A 7,249-nucleotide genomic window follows, 5' to 3' on the forward strand; every position below is an offset into this window, starting at 1 on the left:
TTGAGAACAATGTGAAATACAAGTCTTTCACAGTTGAATTTCAGGCACAGAGTGACAGTGAATTAAGACCATTCCCACTACCAGTGTTGACTTCCGTCTGCCATAGTTCCCAGCATGCATATCTCCACTTTTAGCCCCCTGGACTGCTAATATAACAAGTCCCTTTTGTAAACAAAAACTCATTATTTTGTGCTTATAGGCATTCTTTAAAAAAAAGCCAGAACTCTGAAGAAAATATTTTACTATAAAATTGATCGAACTAGGTTTTGCATCTAGGGCACAGACCAGTAGAGAAATGAACATTCTATCTGTCTTCAAAGTGTGTTAGTATACTAACCAACTTTTGTGTCTTTTGTTTTGAATATCATATAAGCTAATTTGTTTAAAATACAGACAGGTACCATGCTGTGTGCCTTCAAGGGAAGAATATTTAGATAGTTAATGTACTGTTTTGTTTTTCTTTTTTTTTTCTTTTTGTAAACTAGACTCTACCACAAATTATGCAGTAAGTTTCCCACATTTGGGGAAATCGCAGGAGTCAGCACATCTAGAGTGCAATAGATAAGCCTCGCCCTGGGGAAACCACCTTCGTGATCATGGTATCTCCCCTTCCAGGTAAGTATTACTATTTCTTTTTTTTTTTATAATAATATAATTTTTATTTTGATCATAGTAGCTTACATATTGTTGACAATAATATTTTAGGTACATATTAACATAGAATCAGGGGAATTCCCATCACCGAAGTGTCCTCCCTCCCCATCCTTCCTCCCATATCCTCCTCCCTCACCCCTGGGGCAGCTAGAATAAGTGGTCCCCTCTGTGCCTAGCTTACTACTTAGTGATCTTACACCTATTTGGTCTTGGTACCTCCCTTATTTCCCCCTCTAACTGGGAGGTGGGACTAGATAGTTCAAGTTATGTGGTTTTGTTTGAAGAAGAGAAAATTAATAAACTGGGGTAAAAATCAAATACGCTGAAAATAGGCGAAGTTTTTCTAGAGGCTCTCATCATCGGTTTGAGAGACGAAGGGGGAAAAGAAGGTTAAACACCCCAACAGTACAAAAAGAAGTGTCAAATAAAATATCCAGTGAGCACTCCAACAATAGAGATAAGCACCACATAAAAGCCATGGTCCTGAGATAAAAAACATGGCAGAGCATATAAAGAAAGAAAAGAAAAGAAGAAAAAATAAATATAAATGGAGACAACAACTTCAATAACCACACCAAAACAAAGAAATCGACAAAAACTAGATAAATAAATAAAAAAATTAAATTGTTTTGTGCTTTTTGCCTTTTTTTCCCCCTCCTGCACAGGCACAGTAAATATTGGGGTCATTCGAAAAGGAATTCCCTTGGCCTAAAAGATAAAAGGTTTCTCCAGTCTTGGAATATATTGTCATGGGATTAACTATAGACTCCGTTCAAGTTCATTTACTTGGTGTTTGGAAGACTTCTGCTCTGTCCTGGGTGATAAGATCAGACCTCTGTATCTAGAGATCTTGGTATCTGCACAGGTCAAGGAGTGGAACTTATGATGAAGTGTTTCTTTGTGGTTCTAGAAGTTCTGTTCCCTCTTCTGTGGTTGGTGGTCTTGGTCTTGTGCTGATCCTAGGATGGAGCCTACAATAGTGTTTTTTTGTTAAGTTTCCAGAAGACCCATTCCGTTGCAATTGTCTCAGACAGACCTCTGGAACTAGAGATCATGGTTGTTGTGCAGGTCATAGCTAAAACCCTAGATTAGGGTTTTTTTTTATTGGTCTCAGGATACATACAGTCCGGTCATGCTTCTGTCAGCCAGCCATCTGTAAATCGCGATCTTGGCTTTTGGACAGACCAAAGGGTGACAAGTCTTCTGATTTTGTCTTATAGTTAGCTGGTGATGTAGGATAACCTGTTCTTAGGTCAAGTTGTTCCCATTTTCCTTGTTGTCAGGATATCATATTAGAGCTGGCACTTGTTGGTGTCCGAGCAGTAATAAGGATGTCGCAGATGGGATTTGTTTCCTGTAGCTGTTGTGAAGAACTATGTCATTTCTGTCTGGGATCCAGGGTTCAAGGCTGGGTGGTTGGTGTCTAATCACCTGGGGTCTAAATTGGGTCCACGTGACATATTAGTTAATGTACTATTTCTAAGTGTGAGAATCCCGTTAGTTTAGAACAGGCTGTACTTAATATATGAAATTTAAAAGGCCTTTAGTCCATCTGTCCAACAAAGTTATAATAATGTCAGCACTTTTCATGTACAAAAAAGCAAAATACCACAGGCCTGGAAATTGATTTTCCTGGAGGCTCTACTGCGGTCTTAATCCCAAAGGAAGCAGCAACAAAATATTCCCTAGTATATGATTAGCATCCTAAGAAAATAGTAGCCACTTGGATAGAGAGATAATACTGTGGGAAAGGTGTTTGCTTTGCATGTAGCCAAACCTAGTTCATTCCCTGGCATCACAGATTTCACTTTGAGCATAGAGCCAGGAACAAACTCTGAACACAGCCAAATATGACTCAAACCTCTCCCTATTACCACCACTTCCCCAAAGAAAATAGTTGCCCCTCATTTGTAAGCTCAGATAAATGTAAGTAACTGAACAGAAGTTAATCATTGTGATGTATATAGAAGTAGAGCTTATAAACCTCAAAGTTAAAAAAAAATAGCAGATAAATTGTACTTTATGAGACAGGAGAAGAACTTAATCATGGCTCATCCTGTGAAAATACATTTGTTTTATGAACTTTATACTGTATTACATAAACTATTCTTGGCAAAATATTTTGGTAGCATCTTTTGGCTGAGTTTGGATAATATTCCCATATTAAAGATAACAATGCTACCTTTATATAAGCATGTTATTTCTCTTTTTATAGTCTAACACTTAAACTTAGATTTATGTGAATTGCCAGTTGACAGGATTAACAGTGTGTACATTTTGACATCACTATTTTAGAGCCTCTTGGTATTTAAGTCATAATTGAACAATGTGATAAACACATAGCATAATAAGTTCATAATGGTGTAGTTACTAGTCCGAGAATGGTTGGAAATAGGACATAAAGCATATGGTGACAAGTTGCCTAAAAGTGATTTTTAATTTTTTCTACAAAGTATTTATAGGATAACAGAAACTCCATAAAATAGCTTTAGAGGCTTATGTTTTACTAGAAAAATATTTAATTACATTTGACAGTTCTCCTGTACGTGTGTATAAGAGAAAATGAGAAAAAGAGACAGAGAATGTATGAATATATAGTCTGATATAATTTTATAAGTCTTTTTAGAAACAGAAACTGTTGGGCCCGGAGAGATAGCACAGCGGCATTTGCCTTTCGAGCAGCCAATCCAGGACCAAAGGTGGTTGGTTCGAATCCCGGTGTCCCATAAGGTCCCCCGTGCCTGCCAGGAGCTATTTCTGAGCAGACAGCCAGGAGTAACCCCTGAGCACAGCCGGGTGTGACCCAAAAACCAAAAAAAAAAAGAAACAAACTGTTAATGAGTTAGACCAAGTAATTCTGGGGTAAATTATTCATGGAAAGTGACATCTGCAAAGCTTGATGTCTACTAAAAAATAAACAGGACAAATAAGCAAATGTTCCTTTTCGTTAGATAATTTTTTGCAAGGAGAGGTGTTATTTCATTATCTTATTCTATAATATAAAATAAAAGTAAAGCCAATTTTTTTTAATTTTTATAAAGTAATCTAATTTGCTCACTTAAAAGACCTTTTAATAGTTATAAAATGTTATAACTAGTAACATTTAGACATGTTAGAAAAGTCTATCAACTAGTTATAGTAATATTTTAGTAACATTATAAACTAGTAAAATTATAAACTAATAAACAAGTAATATCAAGTAACATTACAAACTAGTATCTGTTTATGAAAAGAGCTGCTAAAATAGGTCACATTTATTGTGATCTTTTCTATAGGTAAATATTAATTTTTTAATGAATATAGTCCTAAGTAACCATGATTATATTTATTAAGTGTAAAGTAAAAGTGTAAAGAGGTTAGATTAGTGATGTCTGACTTATATTTTATTTTCAAACTCTATGTGGAGTTATTATCTAATAAACTTTAACAGTTTTCAAATGATCTAAAACAAAGTTTTTTAGTTTTTACTCCACATTGTTGAAACTAGAGTTTATATCATTTTCAATTCTTCAAATTGTCCCATCTGTGTAAGTGAATGCACAAAAATAAATCAAATTATCTGCTTCAAATTAAATTACTTGACTTTTTAACCAGAAGTTAACATACTTCAATTCTCAAACTAAAGTTTAGACTTTTATTGAATTTAAATAGCATGGTAAAAAAAAATGCCCCTAAGTGGTAAAGGCAAGTTCTAGAAAGTTTTAGTATAAAGTTTATTTTATTTTATTTTGGTGAAATTAAATAGTTTTTATTGAAACTTATCTAGGAAGACATAAGGGGAGAGAAAGAGATACGTGTTTAATTGACATGTTGTTTAATTGACAGGTTTCCCCAGAGATAAAATAGGAAATCAAAGATATATAGAGACAAGCAAGCAAGGCACGTGTTCAAGGGAGAGCACCAGCTTGAAGGGCAAGCTTCAGAGGAGAGTTTAAAACATGCATGTTTTGGCTCACTGCCTTTGGGAGAGTAAATGAGCTTTTGGAAAGAAATAGTTTGTTCTCCAAAGCTCCATTGCTGGCGTATACAGAACTCTCAGTCTTTGAGGGCAGGAAGTAGACTATGTACTTCTGAACATTAAAATTCTATCTAGAGGCTATTATTAGTAGGTGACCACAAGAGTCAAAGGGGGGTGGAAACAATATTAGGAAGTGGCCATAGAGTATAGGAAGAGTTAATTAAGAACTAGGGATGGGCTAGAAGGCAATTTGAGTATCATGTTGTAACATAGGGAAATTTCATTGATTTTTTCAATAGTTGCTGAATAGCTACAAAGCAAAGTCATTGTCCATAGTCTAGATATGCTGTCTAATATGGCGCCACTAGTCACTTGTGACTGCTTAAATTTAAATGAATCAGAATACAGCAAATTAAACTTCAAGTTCTTCATTATGCTGGGTACATTTCATGTGCTTTAACAATCATATTGAAACTGTGGATGAAAGATACTGTATAACAGAAATTTCCTTTGGAAAGTGTTGGCATAATAATTAGAGACATGGTTTTGATGCTTTTCATGCTAGTAATTCATTGAGGAGGTTGTTAAATAAATAGGTTTAGTACCAAGCAATGTGTAACGTTAGCATTCTGACAGATATAGACAAGATTGAGGTCAGAGGAGAAAAGATCAAATCATAAAGTAGCCAGAATAGAGTTACACAAAAAGTCCATTTTTGAAGTTAGATCATAAGAATTTAGCAGTCTGAATCTATCAGTCAAAAGTATACATTATCAAAGAGAAGTTAAACTTTAAACATGGGGGCCGGGTAGGTGGCGCTGGAGGTAAGGTGTCTGCCTTGCAAGCGCTAGCCAAGGAAGGACCGCGGTTCGATCCCCCGGCGTCCCATATGGTTCCCCCAAGCCAGGGGCGATTTCTGAGCACATAGCCAGGAGTAACCCCTGAGCATCAAACGGGTGTGGCCCAAAAACCAAAAAAAAAAAAAACTTTAAACATGGTAGAAATAAAAGAAGATGGGAAATTAAGGGCAGAGAAGGATGGCAAATACATGGGTATGAAAAGATCATGAGAGATGTCACCCTAATGTTGTGTCTGTGCAACCCATTGAAGGTTAAATTTTGACTTTTCCTGAAGAGATTGAGAAACCTCTAGAATTTCTGAGTAGAAAACGTGATCTGAGTGTTATTTCAGGAATATATATCCGGAAGCAGTGTGCAAACTGGATTCGGTGCAAAGAGAAGTTGATAGACTGTTTTTAACACATGTTGAAAATATGCCGTATATGCAACTGTAAGGACTTGAACTTGAGTATCAGCAACTTTGCTTGGCATACATACTAGTGAACCCTTGGTTAAAGCATCTTATTTTAGAACAGATTTATTAGAAATCCAGGTCTCGAGAAACTGTAAGTGTTGCCTGTGCATGTTTTTCCACTCTCCTGTCTCCTGAACCTCTTGGGAGTGGGCCGAAAAGGGCCCAGAAAAATAGCTCTCCCAGAGGCTCATCCAAGGGCCAGAACGCCAAGGAACTGTGTCCGACCATGAAAACCGGCTATCCGCAGTATTCTGCAGAAAGGCGAGTCCCCTGTTTGTGACATCAGGCTGGTTCTCGACTGTGAGAAACTGTGAGTGTTGCCTGTGCGTGTTTTTTCCACTGTCCTGTGCCCTGAACCCCTTGGGATTGGGCCGAAAAAGGGCCTAGAAAAATAGCTCTCCAACTACCATAACCATGTGAATTAATGAGGAAACTGGAATGCCTGTCTAAAGTGCAGGTGGGAGTGGGATGGAGGGAGATTTGGGTCATTGGTGGTGGGAATGTTGCACTGGTGAAGGGGGGTGTTCTTAACATGACTAAAACCTAATCACAATCATATTTGTAATCAAGATGTTTAAAGAAAGAAAAAAGTTATTAAAAAAAAGAATTCTAGGTCTCCATTTAGTCATAAATGATTGCTTCCCTTGCATCTCTCTTTCATTTTCTTCACAGCTCCAAGAGTAGGGTGCTTTATAATTCATAACAGAGCAGCAGGAAGAGGTTCAGAAGCACAAAGGTATTATTAGTGGGAAACAAACTTCAAGAAATAGAAAAAAATTCAATCTGAAGACAGAAAAATCCAACAAATTTAGAGTGGACATTACTTGAGAAATTTAGAAAATGGAAATCCTTATCTCTCTATATACATATATATATATATATTACTTCTCTATGTATATATATATATGTGATATCTATAGATAAAGAGAGAGATTTGGTGCATACTTGGAGGTACTAGGACTTATTTCTGGCTTTGTGATCAGGGGTCACTCCTGGTAGATCTCAGGAGACTGTATGTGATGCCAGAGACTGAATTCAGCTTTAGTAGTATTAGGAAAAACTCCCTATCTTTTGTACTATCATTCCTGCTCCAGAAATCTTCAGTTTAATAACACAAATCTCAGAGCCAGCTATACTTGCATCCTGTCACCTATTAGCACTGAATGTATACATCTCTTCTCAATTGTGCTTTCAGTGACATTTCAGGGTGGGGGTATTTACATTACAGAAATTGGCACATGTTCTAAATAAGAGATCTTTCCATCTTCCATCATCGTGTGCAGAAGTGTGATGTCACTGTGCCAACAGGAACCACACAGACAT

The 7,249-nt window shown here is 36.7% G+C and overlaps 1 pseudogene; it reads right to left on the reverse strand.

Annotated features, from left to right (window-relative positions):
- Nucleotides 1-475: 475 nt before the first annotated feature.
- Nucleotides 476-623, reverse strand: LOC126016773 (uncharacterized; annotated as a pseudogene).
- Between the last annotated feature and the right edge of the window lie 6,626 nt (nt 624-7,249).

This window comes from Suncus etruscus, chromosome 8 (genome assembly GCF_024139225.1).
Source record: "Suncus etruscus isolate mSunEtr1 chromosome 8, mSunEtr1.pri.cur, whole genome shotgun sequence".
Classification (NCBI taxonomy): domain Eukaryota; kingdom Metazoa; phylum Chordata; class Mammalia; order Eulipotyphla; family Soricidae; genus Suncus; species Suncus etruscus.